The sequence below is a fragment of the Oncorhynchus keta genome, chromosome 7 (assembly GCF_023373465.1).
Source record: "Oncorhynchus keta strain PuntledgeMale-10-30-2019 chromosome 7, Oket_V2, whole genome shotgun sequence".
NCBI classification, from domain to species: domain Eukaryota; kingdom Metazoa; phylum Chordata; class Actinopteri; order Salmoniformes; family Salmonidae; genus Oncorhynchus; species Oncorhynchus keta.
The window spans coordinates 41,672,471-41,688,862 of record NC_068427.1 but is presented as its reverse complement, the minus strand read 5'-3'; the positions used below and the strand labels follow the sequence as shown (position 1 = coordinate 41,688,862).

At 42.1% G+C, this 16,392-nt stretch overlaps 1 protein-coding gene across 1 annotated transcript in view; it reads right to left on the bottom strand.

Moving 5' to 3' along the window:
- The window catches only part of LOC118386381 (R3H domain-containing protein 1-like), an 85,735-nt gene extending 70,414 nt beyond the window's left edge, over positions 1–15,321 (bottom strand). Inside the window, 1 exon segment of the mRNA XM_052522932.1 lies at positions 14,796–15,321. The gene's annotated coding sequence lies outside the window, so the exon portion shown is untranslated.
- Positions 15,322–16,392: the final 1,071 nt, after the last annotated feature.

Below are 16,392 nucleotides of genomic sequence, written 5' to 3'. Positions count from 1 at the left end.
TGTAACAAAGGATATCAAAGTGGCACCGTCACTCATGTCATTCCAGCACTATAGCTGGGAAAAGAGAAAAATCTGTCAAATAATTATAGCTTGTCCTACGATTTCACTCTGCTGTTGTCTTTTTTGTTCTTTCACATGCAAAAACAAAGTCCCCGGCATTCAGCTTGGAAACACCTGGCACAGTGCTTGTGAGACAACACTTCCAAAGCGCTCGACCAATTCATTTGCATAATAAAAAAAGCGTAATGGCAGCGATTACTAATTAAGACTCGAATTGCAATTTGCTCTCAGGAAAGAGGGAGGAAAAATGAGAGAGAGAGAGGTGACAAATGCATTTATTTACATTTTTCCCCAAGGACATACTGATTCATGCACATTCTAGGAAGGCAAAAAAAAGTCCTAATGAGGTCCCTTGGGGTGTAGGGAGAGCCTTCTCTTTCTCTCCCCCTCGTTCTCTCCTTTCCCTCTGTGTTGGGGAACGTGTTCCATCCTCATTAGAGCAGAGGCAGGAAACGGGGCTGCACAGACTCTGGGTTCGGCATATGTCACTGAGATGGAAGGACAAGTGTGTGGGGGGGGTTGACGTTAGCTAGCGCTAGTCGGCTGTACCTGCGCCAGAACTCAGATATTTATCCCCCTATAGCTATATATATTTTTTTAAACGCTTTAAAATGGTGAGCCAACATGTTTTACCTCAAACTCATTCTCTCATGGCTTTATCATGTCCCCCTGCAGCAGACATACGGTGAACAATACATTTGTTATATCAAATCGCAATATCGAACCACAATACATACACTGAACAATATAAAATGCAACAATTTCAAAGATTTTACAGTTCCTTATAAGGAAATCAATCAATTGAATTGAATGTCTTAGGCCCTAATCTATGGATTTCACAACTGGGAAACTGGACAGAGAACTAAAAAATATATTTTTTTAAAGGATAGGAAACAAGTCAGTATCTAGTGACCACCATTTGCTTCTTGCATCTCCACACATCTCCTTCGCATAGAGTTGATAAGGCTGTTGATTGTGGCATGTGGTCCCAATCCATGGAACACGTAGGAACCTGGAACCCGTAGTCCTACACCAGGGGTGTCAAAGTCAAATGGACGGAGGGCCAAATAAAAAATTTAGCTACAAGCCGAGGGCCGGACTGTTCGAATGTTCATTGAAAAAATTTTAAATGACGCATATAGTCTAGTGAACCTAATTGAACCTACTGAAAACCTAACAAATATATTCCAATATGATCAGATAAATAAAGCAATATTTTCTTATGGCTCTGTCAGTAATCTTTAATTTTCAACAGACACAAAAGACAAATTTCCTTTATATAAAAATCCCCATAACATGAACATTAAATGAAAGAAACCGGTATTCAAGGCACCATCAGTAGCCTATATTTTCTATTTTAGCAAAAGTGGGCTAAATTTACTTCAAAGAAAAAAACAATAGCAATTTTCTATCATCCACTCAACTGAAATATTTTTAAAATATAATTGGATTGAAATACAATAAAATAAAGTGCAAAAATCTATTAATCAAAAACAACACTTTGTTTAAGGAGAAGTAACATGCAGTGAAAACAAATAAACTTTAACTTTTAAACTTGAACTGAGTAAAAACTCTAAATATGTGATTGCACAGTAATGTTCACTTGTTTGAGGTTGAGGGTGATACTTGGTGGTGTCCCATCTTTTCCACAAGTTCATCAATGTTCGGGGTAAGGCTCTGAGCTGAGGAAATCCTCAGAATTGAGTGGAGGTGTTCAGCAGTAAGTCGACTTCTGTGTGATGTTTTGTTCAAGTTCATCAAAGAAAACAGTTGTTCACACAGGTATGTGCTGCCAAACATAGACAACGTTTGAGCAGCCTGGATGCGCAGCTGGGGCATTGTGTCGGGGAGGAAACGGGCGAACTCCGCAGCACCCACTGCCGCATATTTTGCCCTCAGTGCATCATTGCATTGGAGGTCAATCAACTCCATTTGGAGGTTTGGTGGTGAGCTTTCCACGTCAACAGCAAATGGGTTACCGAGCAGTTCCAACCTGCTTTTTTGTGCTTCAAAGTCAGCAAATCGGCGTCGAAAGTCAGCGGCAAGCATACCTATTTTATCAGCCAACTGTGCGCTCGGGAACGCACTGGTAGAGAGCTTCTCTTTCATGGTCTGGCAGCTGGGAAAGTGGCTCAAATTTTCTTTCCGCATCTGCGTCTCCCACAGAGTCAGTTTGGTTTTAAATGCCTTCACTGTACTGTACATATCAGAGATGACACGATCCCGACCCTGCAGCTGCAAGTTCATTGCATTCAGATGACTCGTAATGTCACACAGAAAAGCCATTTCACACAGAAACATTTCGTCTCGGAGTTGTGTTGTGTCTTTCCCTTTGCTGTCCAAGAACAGACAAATCTCCTCACGAAGCTCGAAACATCTTTGAAGCACCTTTCCCTGGCTTAGCCATCGCACCTCTGTGTGATAAGGCAAATCACCATGCTCCGTTTCTAACTCCGTCAGAAATGCCTTGAACTGGCGGTGATTCAAACCTTTGGCTCTGATAAAGTTAACTGTGCGCGTGATGATGCTCATTACATGCTCCATTTTCAAGGCTTTACCGCACAACGCTTCCTGGTGTATGATACAATGATAAGCTGTCAGCTCACCTGTCGCGTTTTCCTCTTGCATCTTTTCCCGTATCTTCGCCACCAGTCCGCTCCTGTGTCCACACATCGCAGGTGCTCCGTCGGTTGTCAAACCCACGAGTTTTTCCCAAGGCAGCTCCATCTCATTTACACATCTTGACACCTCTTCATACAAATCATGCCCCGTAGTTGTGCCATGCATAGGACGTAAAGCCAAAAACTCCTCTGTCACGCTTAGGCTGGAGTCCACTCCGCGGATGAAAATTGACAACTGGGCAATGTCAGAAATGTCGGTGCTCTCATCCACAGCCAAGGAATATGCAATGAAATCTTTTCCCTTTTTCACAAGCTGCTCTTTTAGATTGATGGACAACTGGTCTACTCTCTCGGCAATGGTGTTTCTGCTCAGACTCACATTTAAAAAGAGTTGCCTTTTTTCTGGGCAAACTTCGTCACAAACTTTAATCATGCAGTTTTTGATGAAATCCCCCTCCGTAAATGGCCGGGCTGATTTAGCGATCTCTTCTGCCAAAATAAAACTGGCCTTGACAGCAGCCTGGCCTTGTGATTTGGCTTTTTTGAACAGAGCCTGTCGAGATTTGAGGCCTCGTTTTAATTCCTCTGCCTTTTGTAGCCTTTGTTCCATGTCCATATTCTTGTTTTTGTCCGCGTGTTTCGTTTCATAATGTCGTCTCAGATTATACTCTTTCAGTACCGCCACACTTTCTCCACACAGAAGACACACAGGTTTTCCAGCTACCTCCGTGAACAAATACTCCGACTCCCACCTTGTTTGAAACCCCGGTTCTCAGTGTCCACCTTCCGTTTTGCCATTTTTGATGGGTATCTGAAAGTTAATTTTACTGTGATGCTGACAACTGCTGTGCCAATAAATATTGAAATGAAGCAGCCTACTGCTCGGTGTGTCACCGTTGCATTGTGGGAAATGTAGTATTGGTGCGTGTAAAAGATCTGTGGGCTGCCGGCTTGCTGCGGTCTGCGGGCCGGTTCTAATAATAAATCAAGATCATCCCAGGGGCCGTAAAAAACCTTCTCGCGGGCCGGATGTGGCCCGCGGGCCTTGACTCTGACATATGTGTCCTACACTGTCGATGCAGATCAACCCAAACATGCTCAAATGGGTGACATGGCTGGTGAATATGCAAGCCATGAAAGAACTGGGACATTTTTAGCTTCCAGGAATTGTGTACAGATCCTTGAGACATGGGGCCATTCATAATGCTGAAACACGAGATGATGGCAGCGGATGAATGGCACGACAACGGGCCTCGGGATCTCATCACAGTATCTCTGTGCATTCAAATTGCCATCAATAACATGCAATTGTGTTCGTTGTTCATAGCTTATGCTATAACCTCACTGCCACCATGGAGCACTTGGTTCGCAACAATGACATCAGCAAACCGCTTGCCGATACGATGCCATACACGGCATTTGCACAGTACAGTTGAAACCGTGAACTTCTCCAGCGTGCCAGTGGTCATCGAAGTTGAGCATTTGCCCACTGATGTCGGTTACGACGCCGAACTGCCATCAGGTCAAGACCCTGGTGAGGACGACGAGCACGCAGATGAGCTTCCCTGAGACGGTTTCTGACAGCAGAAATTATTTTTTTTGTGCAAACCCACAGTTTAAATCAGCTGTCTGGGTGGCTGGTCTCAGACGATCCCGCAGGTGAAGAAGCCGAATGTGGAGGTCCTGGGCTGGCTTGGTTACACGTAGTCAGCAGTTGTGAGGCCGGTTGGAATTACTGCCAAATTCTTTAAAAACGACACTGGAGGCAGCTTATGATAGAGAAATTAACATTAAATTCTGGCAACAGCTCTGGTGGACATTCCTGCAGTCAGCATGTCAATTGCAATCTCCCTCAAAGCTTGAGACATCTGTGGCATTGCGTTGTAAGACAAAACTGCACATTTTAGAGTGGCCTTTCATTGTCCCCCGCACAAGATACACCTGTGTAATGATCATGCCGTTTAATCAGCTTCTTGATATGTCACACCTGTCAGGTGGAAGGTTTATCTTGGCAGAGAAACGCTCACTAACAGGGATGTCAACAAATGTGTGCACAAAATGAGAGAAAAGTTTTTTTTGTGTATATGGAACATTTCTGGGATCTTATATTTCAGCTAATGAAACATGGGACTTACAATTTAAATGTTGAGTTCATATTTTGTTCAGTATAGAGTCCCAACACAATATCGTATTTGCACCTAAGTATCGTGATAATTTCGTATTATGAGGTCTATGGCAATTTTCAGCCCAATCAACAACGGCGGAGTTGTAGATTGTTTTAATGCAATGAAAATGTGTTTGCAGAACATATATCTGTGGTGGTTTCCGATGGCAAACCACCGTGAACCTCAAATGACGACCCCCAGTACACTATATCTATTGATCTGAAGATCACTGTCCCCCCCCCCCTTTTTATAGGACACTGTGTTTCTTAGCAACCGATAACATCACATCGTTGGTGTTTTTTCTTCCCCCAAGCCGGAGAAACAAAATGAATATGCGACTCCAGACAGTTTCCCCAGCCCAGACTTCATAAACAAACACGGCATAGTAATGCTGGAAGTGACAGGTCACTGCTCACATTTATTGATTCCCAGAGCGACAGGCAGGCGTACGATGCAGCACACACCCAGACTGGCATCTTCCCACACACGCCCCACCATGTGGAGCAGAGTATCATCAGCCTCCTCTTCAGTTGTTTAAGGCGAGAGTCTCCGTGCAACCCCCCTCCCAAGTGATTGACCTTTTCTATTGCACAGGTATATGCAGAGCAGCTTAGTATCCACTACAGGGAAAGGGCAACAGTGTTTGTAGAGTGATATTAAACCCCTATAGGGACCAGAGAAACAGCGTTTCCCTCGCTCTCCCTCTATCGGCAATCTGCAATTCTCTACGAGAAATTGCTAGGGGAGAAGAAACTAATTAGAAGCACATGGGAGAGATCGGTAGCAATTAGAGGGGAGCTCGTCAGCTGTGAACCCCTACCTGCAACAGTGGCTCTGCGCTGCACAGGAGCACAGATGACAGGGTGAGCGTTCTGCACAATTGCAGCTCTGTCTGCCCCCCCACCCCGCTCTCCCCCTCTCTATCGGTGTGAAAATATGCAGGAGTAGGGGCTGCCGCAGAAAATATCTGTGGGGGGCCTGGGAGAGAGCAGGGTTTCGCCAGGCATACATTCTAATTAGGTCAACCCTCATCCTAATGGTCGACCTCTACCTTGATTTGACAGAGCCTGGTGCTGGTGGACCCCCCACCTGGATGGCAGACTGCAGGGAGGGAGGGAGGGAGGGAACATTGGAGGGAAAGGTATCATTGAAGCCCAGGCGAAGGACAGACCAGACGGCAACCCTGAACACTCAGTTCTTTTATGTTATCGGTTGTACTCGCTTTCAGGGAACTGAATGTAATAGAAATACCCAACACTGTCCAAGAGATGCACTCATTCTGTGGAGAATGATATAAACCCCCAGCCAGCCATCCTAGGTTATTCCTTAATATTGTGTAAATTTAATTGGCTCCGTGACCCTTTTCTGATGATGGATTACTCAAGGATTCAGAGCGCATTCATACAACGTAAAAGACTGATGGGGGTGAGGGTGTAATGGTTTTAAAGCCAGCACTTGGGCCACTGTATAGGCGAATAGATAAAACTGCTGTCTGCCTCAAATGGAAAAACTCCAACAAATCTTGTGTCAGGTATTTCACATTGTTGTCCCAAAGTTCTGATGGAAGCCACATGAAAAGGGTGAAGGTAAAACAGGGATATGTGGCTTTAACTTTTAAACAAGGTGTTGAGGAATCAGGATTCTGCCGTTCACAATTCCACAGCAAAAATAGAGGAAGAGAGAGGAGCAAGCAAGTGATAGAGTAGAGATCAACAACAAACAAAAAATTGTCAGCAATGGGCCTCCCGAGTGGCAGTGGTCTAAGGCTCTGTCACTAGAGATCCTGGTTCAAGTCCAGGCTCTGTCGGAGCCAGCAGTGACCGGGCTACCCATGGGGCAGCGCAGTTGATGAAACCAATGTTGCATTCTCAAGCATAGGCTAGGATTTTCCTCCATTCAAAATTGGCCATGTAATACTGACAAAGTCAAAAAAATATATTATTAGAACAGCCTAATTAACAAGTAACTCCTATGCGGTCAAGATTTCCTCTGAACACTTCCGATACCTTAGAAATAGACAAACATCATAGTTATCTACCTCGCCCACCTTAGCCAATTGATCCCTGGTTCATTGAAAGGGGGAATTATTTTACAAAGACATCAGAAGTATTTAGTTGTAATTGTAATGTTGCAGAGTGGCCAACTATCCTCCAGGAGAGATACTGGGTGTGCAGTTATTTTTTAGTTGAGCTTTTGGACAAAAAAGTTAATGTCAAGCCCTGCCTGTGGAGGGGAGATCGCATGGAGCCTGAAAGATTCTCATGTTTCAGACAATTTTCAGAGCACATTTCTTTTACAGATTTTATTTGCCCCATTCATATTTGTTATGGAATTAATACATTTTTGTTCTCTTTTCTTGTGGCACACCCGTCATTCATTGCATGTTTTCCGTCAATCAGATTTGTTCCAAAACAGACTTAAAATGTGAACGTTGAAAGGCGATTTATCTAAAAGATATCCCTCAGCTCTCATCAGTTCCCCATAGGATCAAACAACTAGGAAGAGAAGCAATGCCAAACAAATGTACATTTATATTTCAGTCATTTAGAAGAAGCTCTTATCCAGAGCAACTTACAATTAGCAGATTCATCTTAAGGTAGCTAGGCGGGACAACCACATATCACAGGCATAGAAAGTAATAATGTAGCCATCAGTAGAATGAGAGCTAGAAGAGGGGGATTGGGTGGGGGTCAAGTGCCAGTGCTGGTTAAGTGGCGGGGTTCAGATGTTTTTGGAAGATGGGCAGGGACTCTGCTGTCCTAGCTTTAAGGGGGAAGTTGGTTCTACCATTTCTCTGCCCTGGCACACCAGAGCTTGGACTGGGCTGAGCAGGAGCATGCCAACAGAGCCGTCCGTACCTTTTCCATAAACCATATCAATAACGCGAAGGGACACAAATTAATAAACTACTTACTCCCTTTGGATGATTAATGAATGACCAAATATGAATCCATTAGCCAGTCAGTCACACAATGATGATAGGCTAGAGCTCAAAGGTTAGAAAGCCCCCTATTCATCAGTCCCTCCTCCCTGTCCTACAGTCTTCACAAAGGAGTGGTCATATTTCTAGAACCTGGACCCCTGTCACCATTCTCATCACCATGAATTCTAATTGACCAGCAGCACCCTTGTGACTGACAGACAGCATCAAATGGACCCAAAGGGCAGCCACCAAGCACATAACTATTGACTAGCAGCATGTGTCTCAGAATTATATATATGTTTTTTTTAATCCATTCATCCCCACAAAACCTGTTGGCCTCGCTGTTCCAGTAATACCACTTATTCACGCATTTCAAAACAGGTTTAGGGTAGAGGTCGACCGATTAATCAGAATGGCCGATTAATTAGGGCCGAGTTATAACCTGTATTTTTGGACACCGATTTGTAAAAAAAAATGTTACACCTTTATTTAACTAGGCAAGTCAGTTAAGAACACATTCTTATTTTCAATGACGGGCTAGGAAAGGTGGGTTAACTGCCTTGTTCAGGGGCAGAACGACAGATTTTTACCTTGTCAGCGCAGGGATTCAATCTTGCAAACTTACGGTTAACTAGTCCAACGCTCTAACCACCTGCTTCTCATTGCACTCCACGAGGAGCCTGCCTGTTACGCGAATGCAGTAAGCCAAGGTAAGTTGCTAGCTAGCATTAAACTTATCTTATAAAAAACAATCAATCACAATCACTAGTTAAAATAGTAATATCAACCATGTGTAGTTATCTAGCGTGTCCTGCGTTGCATATAATCGATGCGGTGCGTATTCGCGAAAAAGGACCGTCCTTGCTCCAATGTGTACCTAACCATAAACATCCATGACTTTCTTAAAATCAATACACAAGTATATATATTTTTTAAACCTGTATATTTAACTAAAATAAACCCAGGTTAGCAGGCAATATTAACCAGGCAAAATTGTGTCACTTCTCTTGCATTCATTGCATGCAGAGTCAGGGTATATGCAACAGTTTGGGCCACCTGGCGTGTTGTAAACTAATTTGCCAGAATTTTACATAATTATGACATAACATTGAAGGTTGTGCAATGTAACAGGAATATTTAGACTTATGGATGCCACCCGTTAGATAAAATACGGAACGGTTCAGTATTTCACTGAAATAATAAACATCTTGTTTTTGAGATGATAGTTTCTGGATTCGACCATATTAATGACCTAAGGCTCGTATTTCTGTGTGTTATGTTATAATTAAGTCTATGATTTGATAGAGCAGTCTGACTGAGCGACGGTAGGCAGCAGCAGGCTCGTACGCATTCATTCAAACAGCACTTTCGTGCGTTTTGCCAGCAGCTCTTTGCTGTGCTTCAAGCATTGCTCTGTTTATGACTTCAAGATTAGGCTGGTGTAACCGATGCGAAACAGCTAGTTAGTGGGTTGCGCGCTAATAGCGTTTCAAACGTCACTCGCTCTGAGACGGAGTAGTTATTCCCCTTGCTCTGCATGGGTTAGGCTGCTTCGAGGGTGGCTGTTGTTGATGTGTTCCTGGTTTGAGCCCAGGTAGGGGTGAGGAGAGGGACGGAAGCTATAATGTTACACTAGCAATACTAAAGTGCCTATAAGAACATCAAATAGTCCAAGGTATATGAAATACAATATGGTATAGAGAGAAATGTTCCTATAATAACTACAACCTAAAACTTCTTACCTGGGAATATTGAAGACTCATGTTAAAAGGAGCCACCAGCTTTCATATGTTCTCATGTTCTGAGCAAGGAACTGAAACGTTAGCTTTCTTACATGGCACATATTGCACTTTTACTTTCTTCTCCAACACTTTGTTTTTGCATTATTTAAACCAAATTGAACATGTTTCATTATTTATTTGAGGCTAAATTGATTTTATTGATGTATTATATTAAGTTAAGTGTTCATTCAGTATTGTTGTAATTGTCATTATTACAAATAAATGTTTAAAAGAAAAAAGAAAATCGGCCGATTTAGTCGGTATCGGCTTTTTTGTCCTCCAATAATCGTTATAACTGGGTTTCTGTACAGCACTTTGAGATATCATCTGATGTACGAAGGGCTATATAAATACATTTGATTTGATTTGATTAATAATGCCTGGTACCGGTGCTGGTGTAGGCCTCGATAAGCATGTTTGTCCAACGGTATCTTATCAGAGAGGAATAGGTGAAGCATGAATATGTTAGCTAGCTAGCTAGCTACATGAAATATGAAAACATGTAGCTAGATCAGTCATTCACAATGTGGTCAATAAAAATGCAGGCTGTATTAAAAAAATAATAATAATTAAATCAGGATACAGTATGGTAAACATTAGGGCCGGGGCGATAGTGTCGCAATACTCGCTAGTACCATGGCAAGGAAACAAAACGGATTTAACTTCTATACGAAAACAGCTCTAATGTCAGAGAAAAACATGTTTTCATCCAGAGTCACATGTATTTATTTTCCAAGCTATAACAAAGTATTTTTACATACAGCAGGTTTTTAAAAGGACCTAAGAGTTGTCTGCTTCTTGATTTCATTTTTGCCATGGAAAAAAATATGGTATATACACTGGTATTGTTGCAGCCCTACTAAACATTTTGCGCGCGCGCGTGCGTGCGTGTGTGTGTGTGTATTTTAAAGTGGGACAACGATACATTATTGCTGTGTTTGCAAACACGAGCCGTGCAAAGCCCAGCAGTTACTCAGGTGAGAGCTTCCTGGGCCTAATGAAGACTGACATTTGTTTCTGTTTCTCCTTCCCCGGGAGCCCATATATATGGCCCTATTCCCTATGGCACTCTATTCCCTATGTAGTGCACTACTTTTTACCAGGCACCATAGGGGTCTTGTCAAATCTAATGCACTTAATAGGGAGCCATTTGGGAAGCGAACAACCCATGCATCACATCAGCTCCATTAACATCTTCCAGAGAGATACAGACCAGGGGGGGAAAAAGAAAAAAAAAAAAGAGACCATTGCCAAACAATACTGAGGCTGAGATTAGCTGTAATGCGATTAGACAGTCTGACAAACCTGGACTTGAGAACATTACAGTCGGGGACGTAGCCTATCTGGCGAGAGAAACGAAAGATGAGACCAAGGCATGATACTAGACGGGTGGTTCTTTATTCAGTTTTTTTTTTTTTTTACCCTGACAGATAATCGTGTCTCACTAGGAGCTAAGGCAAGGCAAAGTCTGGACCTCATGGCACACAGCAGTGGCTGCTCAGTGCTGGGAGGTCACTTCAGTTGCAACCAGAGGACCGACTGACGATAGCACTTGTTTGAACGCCTTGTCTCGGCGGAGTATCTTGCAAATTGGCTTAATGTCCTTAAGTAAATGGGTGTCCTGATGCATTAGTGTATGTCCTAACCCTCAGACACAGGCAGAACCAGTTCAGGGCAATTCAACAGTATAACAGTGACAGTCAGATTGTTCACTTTCAAATGTATGTAAAACAAAAACCAATGATTGCAAAGTTAAACAAGCCACATAACTATTCACAAGGACTACTTTTAACAATTTCCACAGACATTATTACAAAACACATTCACTTCAAGAACAGTGCAGATTAGGGTGTGAACATTTAAACATAGAAACAAATCCCTCAACATTAACGATCCCAAACCAAAAAGATAACTGCAATGTGAAGAAAAACTATCGCAAATCTACCACTAACAGACCAATGACTATTACCAAAAATATTGTGTTATGATATTGTCCATATCACCCAGCCCTATCAAACTTTACAATCAAATAAACAGCCGATGAATCTATTAGCCTTATAGAGCACATATTGCAAACAATTAATTTGAACTAAAAACACATTTTGACATTTGTGTATCCTTGAAAATTGCTAATCAATAGCCCTAACCAAAAACAGCCCATGTTTTTTTCTGCAAACCGGCACATCATATTCTCTTTATTGTGACACACAAAGTGAGAGGTTTTATGGTAGGGGAAACAGTGTTGCAATAGTCTGTGACACGCAAACCTGGGAGCTTTGTGTTCCCATTGCCTTAAAAAGCCAACCGGACCGTGGAATTCAAGCGAACCAAACTCAGACCCTCTCGTTTGGTTCGGGGGCTCTTTTGAGGGGTCTGAAATCCTTTGGCGTTCACAAACCACAAAACATTTTGCCAACCACACTGAGTTCACATACCTAATGCAACAATGCTGGAACGTTACGAAGAGATATGCATTTTTCTAATTATCTATCACAGATATAAAGCACTACGCACGCACATCATCGTCATTAACAGATGAGAGCAGCAAAGTCCTGTATGACAATACTTTAATGAGTCAAATGAGAAGGTGATTAAATGCTAACTTTGCGAGGTGTAATAGAGCTAGTGGCAAAAGTGCAATTAGGGACAGAGTGAGAGTCACAGCGCTGATTACAAAAATGATTGCAGTTGATATACTGCAATTGTCAATGGTAGAGGATGTCGGCGTCAATATCTAAAACCAGAAGACTACAAGATGCCATGTCCAAAAAAAAAACATGACAGCCCTGATGAAGCAATTGTACAATGATTGCTTGGCAAGTGCAAAGCCCGAGCTCTCAAACACCATACGTAGCTTGAACAGATTGTTGGACGTCTATGAACACGTTTGTCACAAATCACTGCAATGAGCCATCACATCGATGAGAAGTGGGACATGAAGTACGTACTGAAAACATGGAGGCACACAACAGAACATAAAACAGCACTAATACCATCGTTGCTGAGTGGGGGATAGCAGTAAGGTAAGTGCGGTTACCACAGTCAAAGTCAAAATTGGCTGTGTATTCATTAATTTAAGGTTAGGCATAAGGTTAGCATTGTGGTTAGGATTAAAGACAAGGTTTGGTTTAAATCACATAAGAGAAATTGTAGAAATAGGCAGGGTTTATGACATTGTTGCTGTGGTACCTAGTGGGACCACTATGTAGGTGCCAGGACTGGGGCAGATTGAACTGCATTGCCCCCTAGCGGTCATATGCAGAACCACATTGAATTCATGTCTTTTTTTTAAAAAGTTTAAACGATAAAAGGCTGTTTAAATGTTGATAAATGTAAATTTGTCACATCCCTAGGGCAGATGGAATGTCTGGTAAAATAATTACGTTTTGTGCTTTCGGTGCCGTAATTCGGTTACCAAACTTTGCATAGGCACAGTTCAAGTAAATGTGTTTTTGTCATTCACTGTTACAGTGGAATTGCCCTTCAGCAGTTTGACAGTCAGTGTAGCTACCCTGACAAACCCCACATGTAGCTATTATGAACCACTCAAAGGCAGACAGGTGTCTTAACATTGAGGTGCCGCTGGGCAACCCTAAAGAAAACTAGCCAATAATGTGGTTTTGAAATGTGCAGTAGTTGCAGGGCTGGGAGGAGAGGAAGATCTTCCCCCAGGTGATGAACTATTTATTGCTTTGGAGGATGTACTGTTATCTATCTTGTGGGATATCAGTCAGTGAGGCACAATAGAGAAACCATTTTCTTGGCCATTACACCTCACCTCTTCCTTCACCATGTGAATTTCCACCACAATCTTTTAATAAAAGATTAAAACTGGGTATAAGGTAGACCACATACAATATTGCGTGTAGACTTGTGACACAGGAAATAACCTGTCTTGCTGTCAATCTATGAGCAACTTATGTTCGTGGTAGCCTTATAAGGCATCCAAAACAAATGTAAAAAGACAAATACCATAGATTTGGCCTAAATATAGAACATGACGTGCAAACCATTGAGCAGATAGTCCAACTAATGTTAATGTGTGGACATTAGAAATGTAGTGTATCCTGTTCCAAGAGGGGAAATCCTACAATTGCAAAAGTACTTAAATTACTCAGCGATGCATCATAAATTTGGTAAACAACCCTATAAAATCACAAGTTTGCAGGCATATGTCCATGCAAATATCAAACTAGGAAGAGGTCAATGATTATCGATGCCTGTGATTATGAACTCCTCTCCTGCCAAGGTATGATTAGGTCATATTTATTTTCCCATTGTAGAATTACCAAGTACCCTACATTGGTGAATAACCTACAATGAAATAGTGATACAAATAAATTCTATGCTTGATTGTTTTGAAACGGGTGTTTAGAGCTAGGCTGGTACAAAACTCCGAATGCCCAGCAGTAGCTATTTACGGGATACGTTTCAGCATGCGAGTCAGCCAGAAGTAGGCCTAAATATCTCCATTCTATTTCCAAAGTTGGAGGAACACCACAGACGATAAACGTCATTGTCACCTTACTGTAGTGACAACGATGTAACTAACTACTGCACATGGATATTGTAGCCAGATAGGTTTAGTTCGGCTAGCACACTGCAAGCTCTCCAAACATGAAAGTTACCTTTCATCGCATTACAAAATCCAACATCACCGGTAACTTACGTCGTTAAGGTTACTTTCAAACAGCAATAACTTGTTCCATATGAACTGACGTGAGTTACCGGTTATCAACTCGACCAGGTCACATAACTACCTCGACTGTCTTACTAATAGAGCGTAACGTTATATTATTACACGTAACTCGCTAACTAACTTGTAGCTCGGACTTTGTGCATTGACACTAGCTACGAACGAAGCTAATTGGTGGCTAGCAAGTAATGGCAGGCCTCACATGGTAACGTTAGCATATACTCGCTAACAAGACACTTCTGTAAAAAAAAAAAGACCTAACCAGCCGACTCAGTTATAAATGTTAATAACCAGTTTTTGGTAGATTTTTTTTTTTAAAGGACGACTAGCTAGTTTGCTAGTTCTGTCAGCACGACACGTCAGGAAGAGTCCCTTGTTTTTATGCGACTGGTTAGCTAGCTAGCTACTTTCAGTTAGGCCAAAGCTTCGTCAACACATTGCCTTCCTCGCCATTGGACGCCGTTTAGTTAGCAAGCTTACTTAGCTGCGCAAATTATGTTCATAACAAAATAACATGTTACATTTATAAACTAGTAAAATTGTCCTTACCGGCTGCGATAACTTTTGAGTTATTGTTCAGCGGTGTGTATATTTTCAGTCAGAATCGGCAACATGAGAGCTTGGCGAGGGGGAGGCAGCGCGTCTGCAACGGTCTGACAGATCGGTGGAAGGCAGAGTGGAGCCAATGAGTGACATCGGCGGGTGCGTCCGTACATTCACTATCTACTTCTATTTCAGAGCACTGTCGTGTCTGCCAAAGCATTGACCTAACTGATGAATTTACGACGCGCAACACCCGTTGAATATGTTATGACCGGTGTCAGTAAACGTTGGTAAAAACAAAAAACGTAATTAAAATTGCTACCAGCAGTTTAGTTAATCACAAACGCTCAAGAAAACAGTAATTAACTAGCTTTGCTATAGGGCGAGTAAAATGGTCAGAGTGAGGTGTTCTCTCATTAATGTCTGTAAGTAGTTAGCCAATTTTAACCAGTTATCTTGACTGCTGATGTGAGGTCGGAAGGCTCATATCAACTCAAATCGTCTGCCAGAGCTTCCAGCGTGCGCTCTAAACGCTTTGATAGCAAAACGCTCTGAATTTAGGAACATAATCTGACAAAACTTTGACTTTACTAACGACCGAGAACTCACTCTGACATACTTGAGGCTATTCACAAACGCACCCCGAGTCCTGTCCAATCACTTACCTACTAGCTGTGAGAAGTCAATTATTGTACACTTTTTTTGTTGTTGAAAAAGTTGCTCTCTGACTGAGACGGGGGCGAACCCCTCTTTAAAATTCTACAGAGTACCACAGTATGAGTCGCAATACCCATAAAACCGAGGGGTCAAACAGGGAAATGGTTCCTATCTATCGTTTTTCCACCATTCATTTTTCCCAAGGTATTTTAGAAACTAGTCAAATAAGAGCAGGGTTTCGTGTAGGCGTACCCTGGCGTCACGTTTTGATAGCCGTGTAGGACAAGGTGACTTTTATCAATATATCCGCTTGTATTTACTCCCCAAAAATGAAATGCTAATGTAGCTATCTTAAAGAACAACAAATGCCATGTTGATCTGGATGAGACTGCCAAATCGAGGCACAAGTAAGAATTTATTTATATTTATTTAACATTTATTCAACTAGGCAAGTCAGTTAAGCACAAATTCTTATTTACAATGACAGACTGGCAAAAGGCCTCCTGCGGGGACTGGCCTGGGATTTAAAAAAATATATATATAAATATAAAACAAAACACACACCACAACAAGAGAGACAACACAACACTATATAAAGAGAGACCTAAGACAACAACATAGCAAGGCAGCAACACATGACAACACAGCATGGTAGTAACACAACAACAACATGGTAGCAGCACAACATGGTAGCAGCACAAAACATGTTACAAACATTATTGGGCACAGACAACAGCACATAGGGCAAGAAGGTAGAGACAACAATATATCACACAAAGCAGCCACAAATGTCAGTAAGAGTGTCCATGATTGAGTCTGAATGAAGAGATTGAGAAAAAAAACTGTCCAGTTTGAGTGTTTGTGGCAGCTTGTTCCAGTCTCTACCTGCAGCGAACTGAAAAGAGGAGCGACCTAGGGATGTGTGTGCTTTGGGGACCTTTAACAG